The following is a 22,423-nucleotide window of genomic DNA, read 5'->3' on the forward strand; positions in this document are numbered from 1 at the left end:
ACCGCGCTTGACGAAGCCGAACGATGAATCATGCCTTCGGAGCCCCATGAATGTTATTGCCTAGCGCTGTTCATGTGTCCTCCACCTTCGAGTTTAGAGCTATGATTCATGATTGCCTAAGTGCGGACCGTCAAGGCAATCCTCCATTCTCCACCTTTTTTCGGAGCCCCATGAATGTTATTGCCTAGCGCTGTTCATGTGTCCTCCACCTTCGAGTTTGGAGCTATGTTTCATGATTGCCTAAGTGCGGACCCTCAAGGCAATCCTCCATTCTCCCCCCTTTTACGGAGCCCCGTGAATGTTATTGCCTAGCGCTATTCATGTGTCCTCCACCTTCGAGTTTGGAGCTATGTTTCATGATTGCCTAAGTGCGGACCCTCAAGGCAATCCTCCATTCTCCCCCTTTTTTCGGAGCCCCATGAATGTTATTGCCTAGCGCTGTTCATGTGTCCTCCACCTTCGAGTTTAGAGCTATGATTCATGATTGCCTAAGTGTGGACCATCAAGGCAATCCTCCATTCTCCCCCTTTTTTCGGAGCCCCATGAATGTTATTGCCTAGCGCTGTTCATGTGTCCTCCACCTTCGAGTTTACAGCTATGTTTCATGATTGCCTAAGTGCGGACCGTCAAGGCAATCCTCCATTCTCCCCCTTTTTCGGAGCCCCATGAATGTTATTGCCTAGCGTTGTTCATGTGTCCTCAACCTTCGAGTTTAGAGCTAGGATTCATGATTGCCTAAGTGCGGACCCTCAAGGCAATCCTCCATTCTCCCCCTTTTTTCGGAGCCCCATGAATGATATTGCCTAGCGCTGTTCATGTGTCCTCCACCTTCGAGTTTATAGCTATGATTCATGATTGCCTAAGTGCGGACCATCAAGGCAATCCTCCATTCTCCTTCTTTTTTCGGAGCCCCATGAATGTTATTGCCTAGCGCTGTTCATGTGTCCTCCACCTTCGAGTATAGAGCTATGATTCATGATTGCCTAAGTGCGGACCCTCATGGCAATCCTCCATTCTCCCCCTTTTTTCAGAGCCCCATGATTGTTATTGCCTAGCGCTGTTCATGTGTCCTCCACCTTCGAGTTTAGAGCTATGATTCATGATTGCCTAAGTGCGGACCGTCAAGGCAATCCTCCATTCTCCCCCTTTTTTCGGAGCCCCATGAATGTTATTGCCTAGCGCTGTTCATGTGTCCTCCACCTTCAAGTTTACAGCTATGTTTCATGATTGCCTAAGTGCGGACCGTCAAGGCAATCCTCCATTCTCCCCCTTTTTTCGGAGCCCCATGAATGTTATTGCCTAGCGCTGTTCATGTGTCCTCCACCTTCGAGTTTAGAGCTATGATTCATGATTGCCTAAGTGCGGACCCTCAAGGCAATCCTTCATTCTCCCCCTTTTTTCGGAGCCCCATGAATGTTATTGCCTAGCGCTGTTCATGTGTCCTCCACCTTCGAGTTTGGAGCTATGTTTCATGATTGCCTAAGTGCGGACCCTCAAGGCAATCCTCCATTCTCCCCCCTTTTACGGAGCCCCGTGAATGTTATTGCCTAGCGCTGTTCATGTGTCCTACACCTTCGAGTTTGAAGCTATGTTTCACGATTGCCTAAGTGCGGACCCTCAAGGCAATGCTCCATTCTCCCCCTTTTTCGGAGCCCCATGAATGTTATTGCCTAGCGCTGTTCATGTGTCCTCCACCTTCGAGTTTGGAGCTATGTTTCATGATTGCCTAAGTGCGGACCCTCAAGGCAATTCATAATTCTCCCCCTTTTTCGAAGCCCCATGAATGTTATTGCCTAGCGCTGTTCATGTGTCCTCCACCTTCGAGTTTACAACTATGTTTCATGATTGCCTAAGTTCGGACCGTCAAGGCAATCCTCCATTCTCCCCCTTTTTCGGAGCCCCATGAAAGTTATTGCCTAGCGCTGTTCATGTGTCCTCAACCTTCGAGTTTGGAGCTATGTTTCATGATTGCCTAAGTGCGGAGCCTCAAGGCAATCAAGCGCGGAGCCTCTGGTGACTGGGAAATATGTTCTTCTGTTATTTTTCGGATCGGTTCCTTCGCCAAACATGTGTATATGTGTATATGTATATTATATTCGTTGTTCTTATTGTTTTTTGTATTTTGTTTTGTGTTGTACAACAAAAAAGAAGGAGTAAAGACGAGAATCGTCATCACGGAAAGGGCAGGGTGCACGAAATCAGTGTCTTATCTTTGCTTTCCTCTTATCTCTGATGAGAGGTAAGTAAAGAGGGGCAACTGTCATACCCTAATTTCGTCCGGGGATTATAATTTGATGATATACAACCATTGATTGGCCGCTTTGAGATATTTGGCACCCTTTGTTGCACAATATGTGAAGTCCCGAGACGTGCCGAAAATCAAAAGGAAGCAGGCTTACACGATCCGTGAAAATTCCGTGATGTGACGGAAATCGAAAGGAGGTATTTTTCGCAATCTGTGAGTTTTCATAACTTCTTCGAAAGCTAAAAAAGAGAGTAAATACATAATCCATAAGGACTCGTAACCTTGCGGAAGGAAAATAAGTATCGTTACGAAATTCGTAAACTTTCGTAACGTTACGGAAAAAGAATTACCAAAAAAGGTAGAGGGGGTGCATTTAGTAAAAAAGGGGGTACAAATAGCAATCAGGCCCACCTGGGCCTTCCAGATTCTTCCTCCAGAAGGTTGTTGCTTCTGGAGGAAGCAACCTTGATCGCCTGGGCGAGCTGGGTGGCAAGCTCCTCCCCTATTTTGCTATAAATAGGGGGAGGAGTGAAGGGAGAAGGGGTTCAGCCTTCTTGGCACTTCTTATTCTCTTGAAATTACTGAGGAAAATTATTTCCGTGAAGAAAATCCAATCCGAGGCGCTTCCGTAACGTTTCCGTAACGTTTTCGTGAGTAATTACGCGAAGATTCTCGACCGTTCTTCAACATTCATCGTTCGTTCTTTGTTTTCTTCAGTCTTCAACGGGTAAGTACCTCAAACCGAGCTTTTCAATTCATTCTATGTACCCGTGGTGGTCCACATTTTGTTTCATGTATTTTTATTCTCGTTTTCATTCGCTTTCTATACCCCCTTTTGACGTGCTTAAGCCATTTATTGAAGTCATTTCTCGCCTAATCTAAAAATAAAATAAATTTCCACCGATCATTTGAATTGTATCATCCGTTAATTTCAGTTAAAATGAATTCCGACCGTTCGGTCGTGCCGTAACCACGTTGGAAATTAAAAAAGAGATAAAATAATAATATAATAATAAAAAAAATACCTTTTAGTAAAATAAAGTGAAAAATCAATCGGACGTTTTCTCTTTTGGATTTCTCATTCTTAATTGAATTGACTAATAACTAAAGTGAAACTAAGGCTAAAAACAACTCGCCTAGTCAAGCTCGTCCACAAAAATAGGGTTTTGAAAGTTTATCATTTCAGTTTCTTACCAAGTAAAATGGATCATTTTTAAGGTCCAACGCCTTAAAATGATCACCTTTCAAAGTAAAAGAATCTCTTGATTCACGCTTAAGAAAGAACTACGTAGGTCTGATTTCCTCTTCGATGGAGGGTACGTAGGAGCAAAAGCCCCGCTTTTGTCGACCTCAAAAAATAAAAAGAAATAAAAGTTAAGGTAATAAAATTTCCACAATTCTAAAAAATAGGTTGTTGTCCTTTGAGACAAACGTGAGAGGTGCTAATACCTTCCTCAAGCGTAAATACAACTCCCGAACTTAGAATTTTCATTTTGACCGGTTTCCTTCGGTTTTTTCTGACGTTTTCCACAAATAAATGTTGGTGGCGACTCCGCGCATCTTTCCTCCTTTGGAAAGCGCACCCGTGAGCCTCGCCTTCGCTCGCCCGCAAAAGGGCACGTTGCGACACACATGAAGGCACCACTGATGTAAAAAGATCTAGAGTCAATACCCTTAAACATGAATATGAATTGTTTAGGATGAACCCAAATGAAAACATCCATAGCATGCAGAAAAGATTTACACATATAGTCAACCATCTTGCCTCTATATGAAAAATCTTCCCTAATGAAGATTTAATTAATAAAGTTTTAAGATGCTTAAGTAGGGAATGGTAGCCCAAGGTAACTGTTATTTCTGAAAGTAAAGATCTATCTTCTATGTCTCTTGCTACTTTGTTTTGAAAATTGCAGCAACATGAAATGGAACTCCAACGTCTTAATCAAAATGAAGAAACCGACAAAAAGAAAAGAAGTATAGCACTTAAAGCCTCATCATTAATGCAAGAAGAAAATGAAGAAGAAGATTCAGATGATGAAGAAGACTTCTCACTCTTTGTGAAGAAGTTTCAAAAATATGTCAAGAAAAGAAGAATTGAGAGTCGTCTGAACTTTAACAATGGAAGAAGATCACAAGAAGACTCTCAAGTTCTTAGATGCTACAAATGCAACTAACTTGGTCACATCAAAGCTAATTGTCCTTCAAATGAAGAATGGCCTGAGAAAAGTGATAAGAAAAGGTATGATGAAAGAAGGACCAAGAAGGCCTACATTGCATGGGATGACAATGATTCATCCGATGGTTCAGAAAAAGAGATCAACCTTCTAACCAAGGATTATGAGAGTGATGAGAACATTTCTGAAGAAGATTAAGCAAAAAGCAAAAAGTATGACTTTCATCTTTGAAGATCTAGATACCTTTAATCATGAAAAAGGTAATATCAAAACCTTTCTCTTTTGAAAGTTTATTGAAATTTTTCCTTTCAATTAATTTGATTATGATGACTAACAATTTTTTTTAATTTTTGTTTGACTTGTTTGATTGAAATTATGAGTATGTGTTTGTATGTTCTTGATTGAGTTAATTTTCTTTCTCAAAGCATGAAGTCTCCTTTAAATATTTTGATAATATTTATGATCTTTATTCTTCAATACTTGAGTTGATTATTGTGATATAATTGAATATATATATATATATATATATGTATGTATGTATGTATGTATGTATGTATGTATATGTTTCCTTTAAATTATTATGCATGATTTTGAATATGATATGTGAATTACTTGATTAAGATTCAGTCATAAAGTTTTTTTTAATATATATTTTCTTCAAGAAAGTATTTTGATATTCATTCAAATCCCTCTTCCCTTAAAAGTCAATCAGCATTTAGTTTTGGCTAAAATGCTCTCTGGTAATCGATTACCACATTAGTGTAATCAATTACAAACAGTTAAGTAAGGTGTAATCGATTACCAAATTCTGTAATTGATTACAACGCGTCCCTCCCCCTATATATTCAAAATTCAAAATCAGAAATCTGCAACTTCTCACTTTTTCAAAAACCCTCGTTCCCAATTCTCCCTTCTGCCATATCTCACTCATTTCTTGCCCAAATCACTCCCCACAAAGCCCAAACTTCATCTTCTTTCATTTTCTTTCATTTGAACCGATTGAAATTTCAATTAATCCCATGAAATGGCGGAACCATCAAAGAAGCGAAAGGGTTCTTCGAGTCAAAGCCAACGGCATTCCGAGACTCAAGAAACGCAGATTCCTTCCTCCATTTCCTCTTCCTCATTGTTTTCATCCGAAGAACAACGGATACGGTACACAAATATTTTCTCTTCTCCTTCCATTATTGATCCAAAATTCATTGATATGGATTTCTTTTCAAATGAGAGTTTTGAATGCATTTAGGCATTTGAAAACTCCAATCTTATTCCTTTCATGTCTTTAAAATTGCTTGTTTACTCTGATTTAGTTAAAGCCTTCTATTCAAACCTAGAAATCCAAGAAGACACTTTAATTTCTGAAGTTTATAGGATTAAAATGGTCATTGACCAATCCCTATTCTATGACTTGACCCAATTATCCAGTGAAGGTGTACCATTTGAAGGTACACTGATTGATGATTGGAAATATGATTTCTCTGTGCATGATGCCCGCCGGTTGGTTTGCACCAACCAAGCGGATATGACTGGAAGGCTTCTTGCCGGTTCATTGGCTTTTGAGAGCCGCATCCTTCATTATCTCATTGTGCGTATCTTGCTTCCAAGATCTTCAAACCTTGCACAGGTTTCTGAAGAAGATCTTATTGTTATGTGGGCTTTTCATAAAGGCCGACAAATTGATTGGGCACACTTAGTCCGATATCGCATGCATAAGGCATTGTGATTAAATGCTCCATTGCCATATCCACACCTAGTCACTCTCTTCCTTCAACACTTCAACATTCCTCTTGATTCTGAACCTTATGTTCCAATCAAGAGATCCTTTCTAATAGGCGCTGTTGTGTTGCATCCTTTGGTTACCGTAAAGAGCATGATGGCTTTTGGGTGAAAAAGGGTGCTCAACCCATTGATGAAGAAGGACATTTACATGGTGGAGAAGATTCCTCTCTTCTTCAAAAGATTTTGGACAGGTTCGATGGTCTTCAAACCTTTGTTGGTGAAAGGTTTGATACTTTGGAGTTACTAGTGGACATTCGATTCAATGAGATGGAGTCAAGGATCACCAAGGTCAAAGAAGATGTTTCTTACATTCGTACAAGCTTTGATCTACCACCACCACCGCCACCATCATCTTAGTTTTCTATTATGTTTAACATTATTAGTACTTTGATTTCTAGCCTTGTATTTGGCTATATTATTATGACATTTGAACAATTTAGTATTTCTTTTATTTGCATAGTATGATTGAACAATTATGAATTATGTTATATGACTATGTGGCTTTTATATATTTGATCTATTCTTGTTTCTTGCTTCATGATTGGTTTAGATTTTTCAATAAATATCTTGTGAATGATTAGTAATGTATGTATGTTTTATATTTGTTACGCACTTTGGCTTTTTGTTGATGCCAAAGGGGGAGAGAAATAGGGATTAAATCAAGAACTCACATAAGTAATTAACTTAATTTCAAGTGAAGCATAAACTCAAAAACAAAGGGGGAGAATATGGAGAATTAAGTGAGTGATCGTTTTTACTTTTGGTTAAGTTTCTATTTCTGTTCTTTACTTTCTTAACATTATAGTAAAAGTCTAATCAAATCTAGTAATATTAAGAAGGATAGATTTTTAATTAGTAAAGGTTCACTAATAATTAATTCAACCCCCCCCCCCCTTCTTAATTATTTCGAGGCCACTTGATCCAACAATTACTTCCTTGAATTAATCGATTACCTTTTAGATTTAATCGATTACAGGCAATTATAACTATTTTCTCTATAAATAACCAGTTTGTGTTCACTCATATACACATAAACACATCAAGAGAATTCTCAATATCTTGAAAAACATCTTAGCCTCTGAATGAGTAAGATCTCGTGCTGTCATTAGTGATTAAGAAAAGAGAAGAAAAGAGCTTTATAGTAACTCATAACTTTGTAATCGTTTGGTTATAAAGATCTTTTCTTGGAAGTGAGTTGTGTCTTTTGAGTTGAAGAAGATCACCTCCTCAATCCAACAAGGTTTTTGTGGAAATATTGGTGAGGTTGTATCTCTCTTGCTCGTTTTTTTTTTGTGTATGGTTTTACACGGTCTTTTTGGTTATGCATGAATCGCTTAAAGCATGCTAGAATAGGGTCTTCTGTTTTGGGCTAAGAGTCGGGTTCTCTTAGGCTTATATTCACAAATGTAGGACAAGTGGCCTCAATAACTTAAGAGGGGGGTGAATTAAGTTTCAAAATTTCCCCACTAACAAATTTTAACCCATTTTTAAATGATATATGATAGGCTCGGAATGTAGAAGAAGAAGAAGCAATCAATTTAATAATGTTCTTTTAAATGCGCAAGACAAAGTAAACTGCAATAAAATAACTGAGATAAGGGAAGAGAGAAATGCAAACTTGTTTTATCTTGGTTCGACCACTTCCCGTGCCTACGTCCAATCCTCAAGAAACCCACTTGTGCTCAATATTCTCACAATCCAAGAGACAAACAGTCTCTTGATTTCAACTGAGTTTATGAGATGAACAGAAAGATTTCTCTTCTTTAGAGTAGATGATACAAATTGAAGATCCTAGAAGAATTCTCAATAGATTTGCAAGTGTTTGACCAATATTTGTTTAGAGAGAATTTGACAATTAAGTTCTTTTAGAACATCTCTCCCTTTATCTTTTCGAAGTCAGCCACACAAATATATAGGCCCATTGTGTGACATCCTGGAAATTTCTACCCGAAATTTTGTAAACGATGCATTTTGAATAATTATATATATGAGTATTATTCAGTGTATATATATATATATATATATATATATATATATATATATATATATACTATTGGTAGAAGTATATACATTGGGGGAAAGATACGCGGGTTAGGCTAATTAACGAAGAGAAATCCATAACTGGACAGTTATAGATTAGTTCTCAACTAATTAGTCTAAAAATTATCGTTTTGCATGCAACTTAAAATTTAACAAAACCAACCTCTGAACCACGCTCGGGGTTTCATTCAAAGCGTTTTGATATATATATTGCTTACTTTCGAAAACGGGCCCCGACATGTGCAGAGACACACGAGGGACTGGAACCAGAGAAGCGGCACGCAAATCGAGGCAGGCTTCTAGCATTTCAAAAGGTCAAATTTTTCTCTTCTCGTGGCTGAGTATGAGTCACATCAAGGGGAAGAGGTGGGCCCCTTTTTGTTCCACTCAAAATGGGACAAGTGGCAAGTGCTTTAGAAAATAAAATAATAGGAAAAAGGAAACTCACTTTCTCATAAAAAGCCACGTTCTCTCTCTCTTCACTCACTCAGAAAAATTCAGAAGCTCTCCTCACCTTCTTACGTTGCTTTTCTTCTCCCCTTCTCATCCACCATTGTTGCCCATTAAAGCTCCAAACTTTGCTCACCATTTCTACTCCATATTGCAAAAGGAAGCCATTTTCAGAGTCGTGAAGCGCACCTCTACGTTGTGGAACTTCAATTTCAGGTTTGGGTAGACTTCTTCTCACATAAATTTCGTGGGTATTGGGTTTTTGGGAGATATGATGGGTAGTTCTACCAAGTTTATGCCTTATGGTAGTTATTTGTGAAGGAATTTGTTGAAAGCATGCTAAACTTGTCATGTTTGATGTGAGCCAAATTTACCCATTCTATTTTAGGGTTTTATGATGATGCTTGGTGATGTTTGTGTGCTGAAATTGTTGGTAGAAAACTGGTAGAGATGATGGGGAAAGTTAATCTAGGGTTAAATGTGAGAATGGTAGTGATGTGAGTGGAAAAGTGTGAGGTTTTGAGGGTTTGAAAAGCTAAATTTGGGGTTAGTGGTAATTGGGGGCTAAAGTGAGTTAATCCTAGTTTAAAATGTCATTTAGGACTTGTGGGAAAGCTTGGGCAGAACAAATGAGGAAAATGAGTGACCAAAGTAAAAGCTAGAGCCAATTCTAGGGTAAATTGGGTGTTGAGGGGTCAAATTTTGAATCGGTGGAGATTTCGTTGTAAAACCAGATTGAGCGAGTTTAAATTAATGTTATAGACTTGTTTGAGATGAGAGTTTGCTCCAAAATTACCCCATTCTCATTTTCACTTCTCAAACCTTGAAAATCCACTTAATTGAGGGCTTTAGATACCTAAATTTTGAATTGCCTTGGTCTGAAGCTTGTTTTTGGTTTAGATGTGATTTATACATGATTTAGGATTTGTACGATCCAATTTGAGCAAAATTGGAGGTGGATAAGATGGATTTCGAAATCTACCCAATTTGTGCAGCAAAAAGCTGTGAAATTTTGTGCAGCAGAATTTTGTGCTTGTGCAAAAAATGTTTGTGCATTGCTGGTTATGGAAATGGTAGTACATATTGGGCTCTGGACATTTTTTAGCAGATCCCAACGGTCAAAATGTATGTTTATCTACTAGGGACCTCCAGTAATATTTTCGAGTCGATCCAACGGTTAACGAATCGGAATGAAGAGAATGTTACTGGGGTATTTGAGTAGGGAAAGCTGTGGTATTGGAATATGCTTTGGGCAGAGTTTTCTGCCTCTGCCCTGTTTTCTTGGTTTAGGGTAGTTCATGATGTTTGGATATTGAATTGCTTGGATTTGTGGAAGCATGGAGGGGTTGATGGGGACCCGGTGCTGAGAGCAACGAGGATAAGGGCTACGTGGGGGTACGTGAGCTCAGTTGAAGGTGGGCAACTGGGGATGGTGGGTTCATGTTTGATTTGTGGATGTGGGAGAGTTGATTTTCACCATCGCCCGACCACCACCTAGTACCACATATGACAGGTACCCCATAATCCCACAAGCTTGATGTGAAGAAGTGTAGAATAGTCAGTCTTCCTACTTTTGTTTGTTGACCACAGAGTGGTACCTGGAGATATGTCTCCGGGGTCAGGAGACCTTGGGGACGTCAGGTGGGATGCTATTGCCCAAAACCAAGCTTGACCAATCCCGACCCAACCCGGGCATAATCAGTCAGTGAGAACCTGTGATGTACCTAAACAGGCGAGCTCCTGGCAGTCAACCAATAAAAGAACAAAGACCACAAAGCAAGGAGGCTTGTGTGGTGGCTGGCCAGCTATGGATCTTGAGTGATATCTGGAATATGGCCTCTGGTAATCGATTACCAAGGGTGTGTAATTGATTACAACACTAACCAATGGAGACATGAAGTTAACATGGCCTCTAGTAATCGATTACCAAGGGTGTGTAATCGATTACAAGGCTTAGAAATGGAGACAGGAAGTTGAGATGGCCTCTGGTAATCGATTACCAAGGGGTGTAATCAATTACAAGGCTTAGAAATGGAGACAGTATGTTGAGGTGGTCTCTGGTAATTGATTACAATGTTGTGTAATCGATTACACAAAGTAACAGGGCACTGGTAATCGATTACCAGTTATGGGTAATCGACTACACAGTGTAAATTGCAGGTTTCCTTGTGCTGAAGCTATGTAACTCGAGTTTGGCCTCTGGTAATCGATTACCAGAGAAGAAAACCCTTGAGGCATACCTTTTAACTACATGTAGCGGTTATGGGACGCATTGTCTTGTTACCCGTAGTTAGATTTCTCGTGAAAGAGTCTACCCCCTTTCTTTTATTTCTTGTAGATCGCGATGGCAGCGCAACTAATCCATGATCGTGTGGAGATGGAGTGCCTAAAGGGAGTTTGGGAGACCCTCAAAGGCAATGCGAGGTGCCGATTCCGTGGCACGATCCGACTCACTACTACTTCATTGGTACATCCAGAGGAACCCGTGTGGCGTCCCTAAATTAATGACTGGTTTAATAGTAATAATTTAAATAACAAAACCCATGGTAATTTTTTTTTTCTTTTTCTTTCTCATTTCTTTCTCTTTTCACCATAACTAGGTTTAGAAGGAAAATCCTCTCTATAAAGTCCTGAATGGCCAGTTCACAACTCTATTCGGAGTCATTTCTTTCTTACCGCTCATAATCTCTAAACTATTTTGCTTTTTCAAAAGGAAGAATGTACCAGCCATTACTTTAGGTCGTCACGTGAAAACAAAAGAATATAATATGGTCGATAAACTCTTTTACAAATAAAGTTGCTAATGCTTTCTTTTCAAATAACAAGATCGATCATAAATGCATTCATCATTTAAAGCTGTCCAAAATATGGGAGTTTTACAAAATACATAGTGTCATCCAGAGCAAAGGTGTTCATAGTGGTGGCTTTAGCCACATGTATACAATCATCAAATGCCTATACATCAGGTCTACCCATACAAAAACAAAAGAGTAAACCTAACAGTCAGTCCTAGATACACCCACCCTCAAAAGTATACAAAACGAATCCAAAGAGCTGTCCACTAGGATGAAGAGCCTCCGCTGATCGCCATCTCCCCCGGGCCACCATCCTCCGTAGAATCTGCCTCAGATGCCGACATGACTTCCTCGGGAGAATCCACCTCAGGAAGTGGGTCCTCATCGCCCTCTAGAAAGTCAAGAGCATCCACAGCAGGCTCAGGAGGTAGCTCCTCGGGATCCTCCTCAGGGTCTTCCTCGGATGACGTTACCTCGATCACTTGGACGGGCTCCACTGGACGATATGGTGTAGGCGTGGGTAGTATCCACTCCACCGTGCGCTGAAGCGTCCGTGCAGGTTCATCTGGATGCACCAAAAAGTAGCCGTGAATCGAATGGTGCCCCGAAATCGGCACCTCGTGTTGCCTTCGAGGGTCTCCCAAGCTCCCTCTAGGCACTCCATCTCTACTCGATCACGGATTAGCTGCGCCGCCATCACGATCTACAAGAAAGAAGAGAAAGGGGTAGACTCTTTCACAAGAATCTACTATGCCGCCGCACAATGTGTCTCATAACCACTACATGCAAATTAAAAGGAGTATCTTAAGGCTTTTCATCTCTGGTAATCGATTACACAGCCTTGGTAATCGATTACCAGAGGCTAAACTTGAATTACACAGCCTCAGGACATGAAATATGCAAAAATGCACTGTGTAATCGATTACACATGCCTGGTAATCGATTACCAGTGACCCATTCCTTTGTGTAATCGATTACACAGGCTGGTAATCGATTACCAGAGGCTTCTACTATCTCCCAGTCCCCTTTTTAAGCCTGGTAATCGATTACACCCCTTGGTAATCGATTACCAGAAGCCCTCATGGCTTCCTGACCTCGTTTTCAAGCCTGGTAATCGATTACACCCCGTGGTAATCGATTACCAGAGACCATCTCAGCCTCCTGTCTTCATTTTTAAGCCTTGTAATCGATTACCCACCCTTGGTAATCGATTACCAGAGACCATATCTCACATATCAATCAAGTTTCACAGCTGGCCAGCCACCACAAGCCTCCTTGCTTTGTGGTCTTTGTTCCTTTTATCTGTTGACTGCCAGGAGCTCGCCTGTTTAGGTACATCACAGGTTCTCACTGACCGACTATGCCCGGGTTAGGTCGGGATTGGTCAAGCTTGGTTTTGGGCAATAGCACCCCACCTGACATCCCCAAGGTCTCTTGACCCCCGCGACATATCTCCAGGTACCACTCTGTGGTCAACAATAAAAGCAGGAAGTTTCACCCTTCAACACTTCCTCGTCTCAAGCTTGTAGGATTATGGGGTACCCATCACATGTGGTACTAGGTGGCAGTCGGGCGATGGTGCACAACAAGTTTTCCACATCCACAAAGCGCGCATAAACCCACCATCCCCTGTTACCCACCTCCATCTGAGCTCACGTACTCCCACGTAGCCCATATCCTCGTTTCTCTCAACACCGGGTCCCCATCAATCCTCTCAAGCTTCCACAACATCCAAGCAAAACAACATTCAAACCGCACAAGCTATCACAGCCAAGCAAAACAGAGCATAGGCAGAAAACTCTGCCAAAACACCAACCAAATCACAATTTTTCTCACTTAAAGACCCCAGTAACAATTCCTTCGTTCCGGTTCATTAACCGTTGGATCGAATCGAAAATTTTACTGGAAGTCTCTAATACTTAAGCCTACATTTTGACCGTTGGGATCTACTAGCACACATCCAGAACTCATTCTGCACTACTCTTTCCACAGCTAACCACACACAAGCATTTTTCTGCACAAGCCAAAATTCTGCTGCACCTATTTTGAGAGCAAAATTCTGCATAAGTGCAGATTTCGAAAATCACACTTCCTCTCATCCAATCTTGCCCAAATCAATTCCTACAAGTCCCAAATCATGTATCAATCATGTCTAACCCAAAACCAAGCTTCAAAACACAGCAACACAGAATCTAGGTGTCCAACACCCCTCCATTCAATGGGTTTTCTAGGTTTGAGAAGTGAAATTTAGAATGAGGTAAATTTGAAGCAAACTCTCACCTCACACAAGTCCATAACATCAATCTAAACTTGCTCAAACTGAATTTACACCTAAAATTCCACCGAATCAAAATTTGACTCCTCAACACCCAATTTTGCCCTTGAAATGGCTCTTGGTTCACTTTGGTCATTTGTTTTTCTATCTAGCACAGCCTAACCTTTCTCACATGTTCTAAATGGCATTTCAAGCTAAGATTAACTCACTTTAACCTCCATTTACCACAGAATCCAGATTTAACCTTCCAACTCTCAAAGCCTCACTCTTTTTCCACTCACAACACCACATTCTCACTTTCTAACCCTAGGTTAACTCTACCCTTCATCTCTAATAGTTTCCATAAGCAATTTCAGCACATGAACATCACAAGCATCATCATAAAAACCCTAAAACAGAATGGGTATGTTTAACTCATCCAAACATGGCAATTTCGACAAACTTTCAACAAATTTCTTCACAAATAATCATCATACAGCAGAAACCTAGCAAGACTACCCATCATATCTCCCAAAACCCCATACCCACGAAAATCAAAGGAGAAAGAAGTCCACCCAAACCTGAAATTTCGAAGTCCCACTCGTAGCCACGCACTTCACGACTCCGAAAATGCCCTCCTTTCGCGATTTGGAGCAGAAATGATGGCCAAAGGTTGAAGCTTTGCTTGGAGCTTCAATGGAGAATGAAGAAGAAGAAAATGGCAACGTGAGGGAGAGAGAGAGCTGTCTGGAAAGTGTGGGGCTGAGTGAAGAGAGAGAGTGTTGCTTTTTAATTGTAAAAAGGCTTTTTCCTGACTTCTTATTATTTTATTATAACTATGCCACATGTCCCTATTTGAGTGGAGCAAAAAGGGCCCACTTTCTCTTTTTGACTGTGACCCATACTCAGCCACAAAAGTGAGAAAATCTGACCTTTGAAACGCTAAAATCCTGCCTCGGTTTGCGTGCCGTTTCTCTGGTTCCAGTTCCTCGCGTTTCTCTGCGTCTGTCGGGGCCAGTTTTCGAAAGCAAGCAATATATATATCAAAACGCTCAGAATAAAACCCCGAGCGTGGTTCAGAGGTTGGTTTCGTTAAATTTTAAGTCGCACGCAAAACGATGATTTTTAAACTAATTAATTAAGAATTAACCCATAACCTCCCAGTTATGGATTTCTCTTCCTTAATTAGTCTAACCCGCATATCTTGCCCCCACTATTCCTACCCTTACCAAGAACATATATGCATATACACTGAATAATACTTATATATATAATCATTCAAAATACATCGTTTCCAAAAATTCCGGGTAGAAATTTCCAGGATGTTACAATACTCCCACCCTTTTAGGAATTTCGTCCCCGAAATTAACTACTCGATGAACAAGCTTGGGTACAATTCTCTCATCCTATCCTCCAACTCCCATGTAGAATCACCCTCATCGTTTCCCCACTGCACCTTTACCAACGCGATCTCCTTTCCTCTCAAAGACTTCATTCTTCGGTCAGTGATCTTCTGAGGTTGTGCTTTGTATGTGAGGTTATCCTTCACCTGTACCTCATCCACTGCAAGTATATGTGATGGATCTGGGTTGTACCGTCTCAGTTGAGAGACATGAAACACAGTATGCAAATTCGATAAACTCGGAGGTAAGGCGATATGATAAGCTACAGGCCCAATCTTCTTCAAAATCTGATACGGACCTAGATACTTGGGTGTCAACTTCCTAGCCTTGAGAGCTCTTCCAACTCCGGTTACGGGAGAAACCTTCAAAAACACATGTTCTCCTTCCTGAAAATCTAGTGGTTTCCTCCTTCTATCGTAATAGCTCTTCTGCCTATCCTGAGATGCTTTTATCTTCTCTCGAATCAACTTCACTTGTTCGTTAATCTGTTGTAGCATTTCAGGTCCAAGAAGTACTGCTTCTCCATCATCATACCAACAAATAGGAGTTTTGCACTTTCGTCCATATAAAGCTTCAAAAGGAGCCATACCAATGCTGGCTTGGTAACTATTGTTGTAAGTAAACTCAATCAATGGCAAACAATCCATCCAGCTACCTTGTTGCTCTATAATACACGCCCGAAGTAGATCCTCTAGAGTCTGAATGGTTCGTTCAGTCTGACCATCCGTTTGAGGATGATAAGCTGAACTAAGCTTTAGCTTTGTCCCCAAGGCTTCATGTAGACTGGTCCAAAATCGCGAAGTGAACCTCGGATCCCTGTCAGATACAATACTAGAAGGAATTCCATGCAACCTTACCACTTCCTTGATGTACAACTCTACTAGCTTCTCCATTCTATACTTCATATTCACCGGAATAAAATGAGCAGATTTGGTGAGTCGATCAACTATGACCCACACAGCATCATGCCCACAACTAGTCTTGGGCAAACTAGATACAAAATCCATAGATATGCTCTCCCATTTCCATTCCGGAATTTCCAATGGCTTCAATTCTCCCGATGGTCGCTGGTGCTCAACCTTAGCCTTTTGACATGTCAGACATCTTGCTACATATTCAGCTACATCTTTCTTCATGCCATGCCACCAAAAACTTCTCTTCAAATCTTGGTACATCTTAGTCATTCCTGGATGGAAACTAAGACGACTTTTATGCGCTTCTTCCAAGATCTTAACCTTCAAATCATCTAAAGATGGCACACATATCCTCCCCTTGAATCTAATTAACCCGATTGTGTCCTTCTCAAACTCCACACCCTTATCCCCCATTATATCTAACACCTTGCCTTGCAAAAACGGGTCATCCCCTTGAGCCTCGCGTATGTGATCTACAAATTCATTGGTGATCTGCAATGCTCCCACAAATAAGCTCTTGGGTCGCATCTCGATTGCTAGATTCAAATCTCGGAACTCCTCTATCAATCTCTGCTCCAAGCTCATCATAGTTGCAACATGTAAAGATTTCCGGCTTAGCGCATCGGCTACTACATTAGCCTTTCCTTGATGGTAGGAAAGTCCAAAATCATAATCCTTGAGGAACTCCATCCATCTTCGTTGTCTCATATTGAGTTCCTTCTGATCGAACAAGTATTTGAGACTCTTGTGATCACTGAAAACTTCAAAACGAGTACCGTACAAATAATGCCTCCAAATCTTTAAAGCAAAGACCACCGCTGCTAGTTCCAAGTCATGGGTCGGATAGTTAACTTCATGAGGACGTAATTGACGTGAAGCATAAGCCACTACTCTTCCCTCTTGCATCAACACACACCCCAGGCCTTGCCCGCTTGCATCGCAATACACTTCAAATGGTCTCTTAGGGTCGGGCAAAATTAACACTGGAGCTGTCGTCAACCACCTCTTCAACTCTTGGAAACTTTGATCACACTTCTCATTCCAGACAAATTTCTCATTCTTACGAGTCAACTTAGTTAGAGGCAATGCCAATTTAGAAAATCCTTCAATGAATTTTCTATAATAGCCAGCTAACCCCAAGAAACTTCGAACCTCCGTTGGAGTTGTTGGTTGTTGCCACTCCATAACCGACTCCACCTTGTTCGGATCCACCGCAACCCCGTCCTTAGAAATCACGTGCCCTAAGAACTGCACTTTCTCCAACCAAAATTCACATTTCGACAGTTTGGCGAACAACTTCCTATCCCTCAGGATATGCAACACAATCCTCAAGTGCTTCTCATGCTCTTCCTTATTCCTCGAATACACTAGGATATCATCAATGAATACAACCACGAACTGATCCAAGTAATCATGGAATATACGGTTCATATAATCCATGAAAATAGCCGGAGCATTAGTCACTCCAAATGGCATGACTAAATACTCGTAGTTCCCATACCGGGTCCGAAACGCAGTTTTTGGGATATCTTCCTTCTTAACTCGAATTTGATGATACCCCGATCGCAGATCGATCTTTGAAAATACCGTTGCTCCCCTCAATTGGTCAATCAAATCATCTATCCTTGGTAGAGGATATTTGTTCTTGATAGTGACCTTGTTTAACTGCCGGTAGTCTACACACATCCTCATACTTCCATCCTTCTTTTTAACCAACAAGACCGGTGCTCCCCACGGTGATGCACTTGGACGAACAAATTGTTTGCTCAAAAGATCCTGTACTTGTGCCTTCACCTCTGCTAGTTCTACCGGAGACATTCTATAAGGCGCGATCGACACTGGATTCGCCCCAGGCACCAAGTCAATAATGAATTCCACTTCTCTCTCAGGTGGCAATTCACAAATGTCGTCAGGAAAAACTTCTGGAAATTTTGCCACCACCGGTATACTACTAACTTCAGCGTCCTCTTCCACATACATAGAGAACAACACCATGTAAGTTCGAACATCACCCGTTCCTTCGTTGGCCGCATCCCCTTTCAAAGATTCACTTGGGACTACATCCCCACCAAACACTAGCATTTTCTCCTTGCAGTCTAGAAAGATATGGTTAGTAGATAACCAATCCATCCCCAAGATCACATCTAGATGAGCTAAAGGTAGGCAAATCAAATCCACCATAAAAGATCGACCCTCAACAATTATAGGACACTTCAAACACACCCGAGAGGTGGTTACAGGCTCGCTCGTTGGAGTAGACACCACCATGTCATATGGCAACTCCGTCGCACATAACCCCAACCTCTCTACACATGCATGAGATATGAAAGAATGCGTGGCACCTGAATCATAAAGTACATCTAGTAGTTTATCAGCAATCAAACACTTACCCCGTATCAAATCGTCGGAGGCAGCCGCTTCTGAACCACTCATAGCAAATACCCGGGAGGGTACTTTTGGCCTTCCACCACTAGTGTTGTTGTTGCTAACATTACCGCTCCTTGTGGAATTAGTGGGTCCACAATTGACGGTGTTGGAATTGGCTGTTACCGTCGGTCTCCCTGTCACCCTACATTCCCGAGCATAATGGCCCACCTTGCCACAAACATAGCAACGGCTCTATTGTGCCTGCTGGAGCTGTGGGCAATTCCTCTTAAGATGCGGTCCCCCACACTGAAAGCACTGTACCCCAGTCCCCCTTGACTGGCTCATGTTGGAGGTAGCCATAGGTTGCTTCCCCTTGCTGCTAGCATACGGCTTTATCCTCTTATTACCATTTCCTCTAAAAGGATGGTTCCTCTGAGGTCCTCCAACGCCTCTAGCTTGCCTCTCCTTCATCTTATCTTCAAAAATCCTGCACTTTGTCACCAACTGATTAAATTCCATGATCTGCATATAACTAACCGCCTGTTGGATCTCCAACCGAAGCCCATTCTCAAACTGAGCGCATAAATCTTCCTCATTCCGAGCATCTTGGTATTGAGGCCAATACTGCAGAAGCTCATTAAACTTAGCCATGTACTCCCCAACAGATATGTTTCCTTGCTTCAAATCTAGAAATTCCCTCGCCTTCCGCTTCCTGAGATCTCGCGGGAAGTAATTCTCCAGGAATTTGTCCTTGAAGGCATTCCAAGGAATCACGCCTCCAGGTGCAACAAATGAAGGCTTCACGAACTTCCACCAATTCTCGGCCTCTCCTTGGAGCATAAATGTCGCATAGAGGACCTTATGCTCCTCAAGGCAACCCATCGCCTCGAAAATCTTCTCCGTCTCAGCTAACCACAACCTAGCACCTTCCGGATCATAGTCTCCACTGAACTTTGGCGGGTGGTTCTTACGGAAAGCCATGAGTCCCCGATACTCCGCCGGCTCCACATCACGTTCCTGCACTAGAGTTTCCAGCACAGCGGTGATGCGATCAAGGACATCACGGTTCTGATCCCTACCACGTCCTGCCATACCTATCCTGTAGGGAAACTATTAGCACCCAAGAAATCCTAAAGAGAGTGTGTACCACACAGGCTATGACAGTTATAACAACATCCTTCTCTTTATACATACTTATACACACAACAATCCTATGAATCAGTCACACATCCATGCTCAAGACAAGACGACAGAAATACACACAATGTGTGACTTAACGTCACTCCCCGAAACCTACTCCCAAGTTTCAGAGATACACAACATTCACACAGCAAGACCATAACAGGTTCACTAGAATCCAACTTTTGCTCTGATACCACCAATTGTGGCGTCCCTAAATTAATGACTGGTTTAATAGTAATAATTTAAATAACAAAACCCATGGTAATTTTTTTTTTCTTTTTCTTTCTCATTTCTTTCTCTTTTCACCATAACTAGGTTTAGAAGGAAAATCCTCTCTATAAAGTCCTGAATGGCCAGTTCACAACTCTATTTGGAGTCATTTCTTTCTTACCACTCATAATCTCTAAACTATTTTGCTTTTTCAAAAGGAAGAATGTACCAGCCATTACTTTAGGTCGTCACGTGAAAACAAAAGAATATAATACGGTCGATAAACTCTTTTACAAATAAAGTTGCTAATGCTTTCTTTACAAATAACAAGATCGATCATAAATGCATTCATCATTTAAAGCTGTCCAAAATATGGGAGTTTTACAAAATACATAGTGTCATCCAGAGCAAAGGTGTTCATAGTGGTGGCTTCAGCCACATGTATACAATCATCAAATGCCTATACATCAGGTCTACCCATACAAAAACAAAAGAGTAAACCTAACAGTCAGTCCTAGATACACCCACCCTCAAAAGTATACAAAACGAATCCAAAGAGCTGTCCACTAGGATGAAGAGCCTCCGCTGATCGCCATCTCCCCCGGGCCACCATCCTCCGTAGAATCTGCCTCAGATGCCGACATGACTTCCTCGGGAGAATCCACCTCAGGAAGTGGGTCCTCATCGCCCTCTAGAAAGTCAAGAGCATCCACAGCAGGCTCAGGAGGTAGCTCCTCGGGATCCTCCTCAGGGTCTTCCTCGGATGACGTTACCTCGATCACTTGGACGGGCTCCACTGGACGATATGGTGTAGGCATGGGTAGTATCCACTCCACCGTGCGCTGAAGCGTCCGTGCAGGTTCATCTGGATGCACCAAAAAGTAGTCGTGAATCGAATGGTGCCCCGAAATCGGCACCTCGTGTTGCCTTCGAGGGTCTCCCAAGCTCCCTCTAGGCACTCCATCTCTACTCGATCACGGATTAGCTGCGCCGCCATCACGATCTACAAGAAAGAAGAGAAAGGGGTAGACTCTTTCACAAGAATCTACTATGCCGCCGCACAATGTGTCTCATAACCACTACATGCAAATTAAAAGGAGTATCTTAAGGCTTTTCATCTCTGGTAATCGATTACACAGCCTTGGTAATCGATTACCAGAGGCTAAACTTGAATTACACAGCCTCAGGACATGAAATATGCAAAAATGCACTGTGTAATCAATTACACATGCCTGGTAATCGATTACCAGTGACCCATTCCTCTGTGTAATCGATTACACAGGCTGGTAATCTATTACCAGAGGCTTCTACTATCTCCCAGTCCCCTTTTTAAGCCTGGTAATCGATTACACCCCTTGGTAATCGATTACCAGAAGCCCTCATGGCTTCCTGACCTCGTTTTCAAGCCTGGTAATCGATTACACCCCGTGGTAATCGATTACCAGAGACCATCTCAGCCTCCTGTCTTCATTTTTAAGCCTTGTAATCGATTACCCACCCTTGGTAATCGATTACCAGAGACCATATCTCACATATCAATCAAGTTTCACAGCTGGCCAGCCACCACAAGCCTCCTTGCTTTGTGGTCTTTGTTCCTTTTATCTGTTGACTGCCAGGAGCTCGCCTGTTTAGGTACATCACAGGTTCTCACTGACCGACTATGCCCGGGTTGGGTCGGGATTGGTCAAGCTTGGTTTTGGGCAATAGCACCCCACCTGACGTCCCCAAGGTCTCCTGACCCCCGCGACATATCTCCAAGTACCACTCTGTGGTCAACAATAAAAGCAGGAAGTTTCACCCTTCAACACTTCCTCATCTCAAGCTTGTAGGATTATGGGGTACCCATCACATGTGGTACTAGGTGGCGGTCGGGCGATGGTGCACAAAAAGTTTTCCACATCCACAAAGCGCGCATAAACCCACCATCCCCTGTTGTCCACCTCCATCTAAGCTCACGTACTCCCACGTAGCCCATATCCTCGTTTCTCTCAACACCGGGTCCCCATCAATCCTCTCAAGCTTCCACAACATCAAAGCAAAACAACATTCAAACCGCACAAGCTATCACAGCCAAGAAAAACAGAGCATAGGCAGAAAACTCTGCCAAAACACCAACCAAATCACAGCTTTTCTCACTTAAAGACCCCAGTAACAATTCTTTCGTTCCGGTTCATTAACTGTTGGATCGACTTGAAAATTTTACTGGAAGTCTCTAATACTTAAGCCTACATTTTGACCGTTGGGATCTACTAGCAAACATCCACAACTCATTCTGCACTACTCTTTCCACAGCCAACCACACACAAGCATTTTTCTGCACAAGCCAAAATTCTGCTGCACCTATTTTGACAGCAAAATTCTGCATAAGTGCAGATTTCGAAAATCACACTTCCTCTCATCCAATCTTGCCCAAATCAATTCCTACAAGTCCCAAATCATGTATCAATCATGTCTAACCCAAAACCAAGCTTCAAAACACAGCAACACAGAATCTAGGTGTCCAACACCCCTCCATTCAATGGGTTTTCTAGGTTTGAGAAGTGAAATTTAGAATGAGGTAAATTTGAAGCAAAATCTCACCTCACACAAGTCCATAACATCAATCTAAAC

Source organism: Glycine max, chromosome 2, assembly GCF_000004515.6.
Source record: "Glycine max cultivar Williams 82 chromosome 2, Glycine_max_v4.0, whole genome shotgun sequence".
NCBI lineage: Eukaryota > Viridiplantae > Streptophyta > Magnoliopsida > Fabales > Fabaceae > Glycine > Glycine max.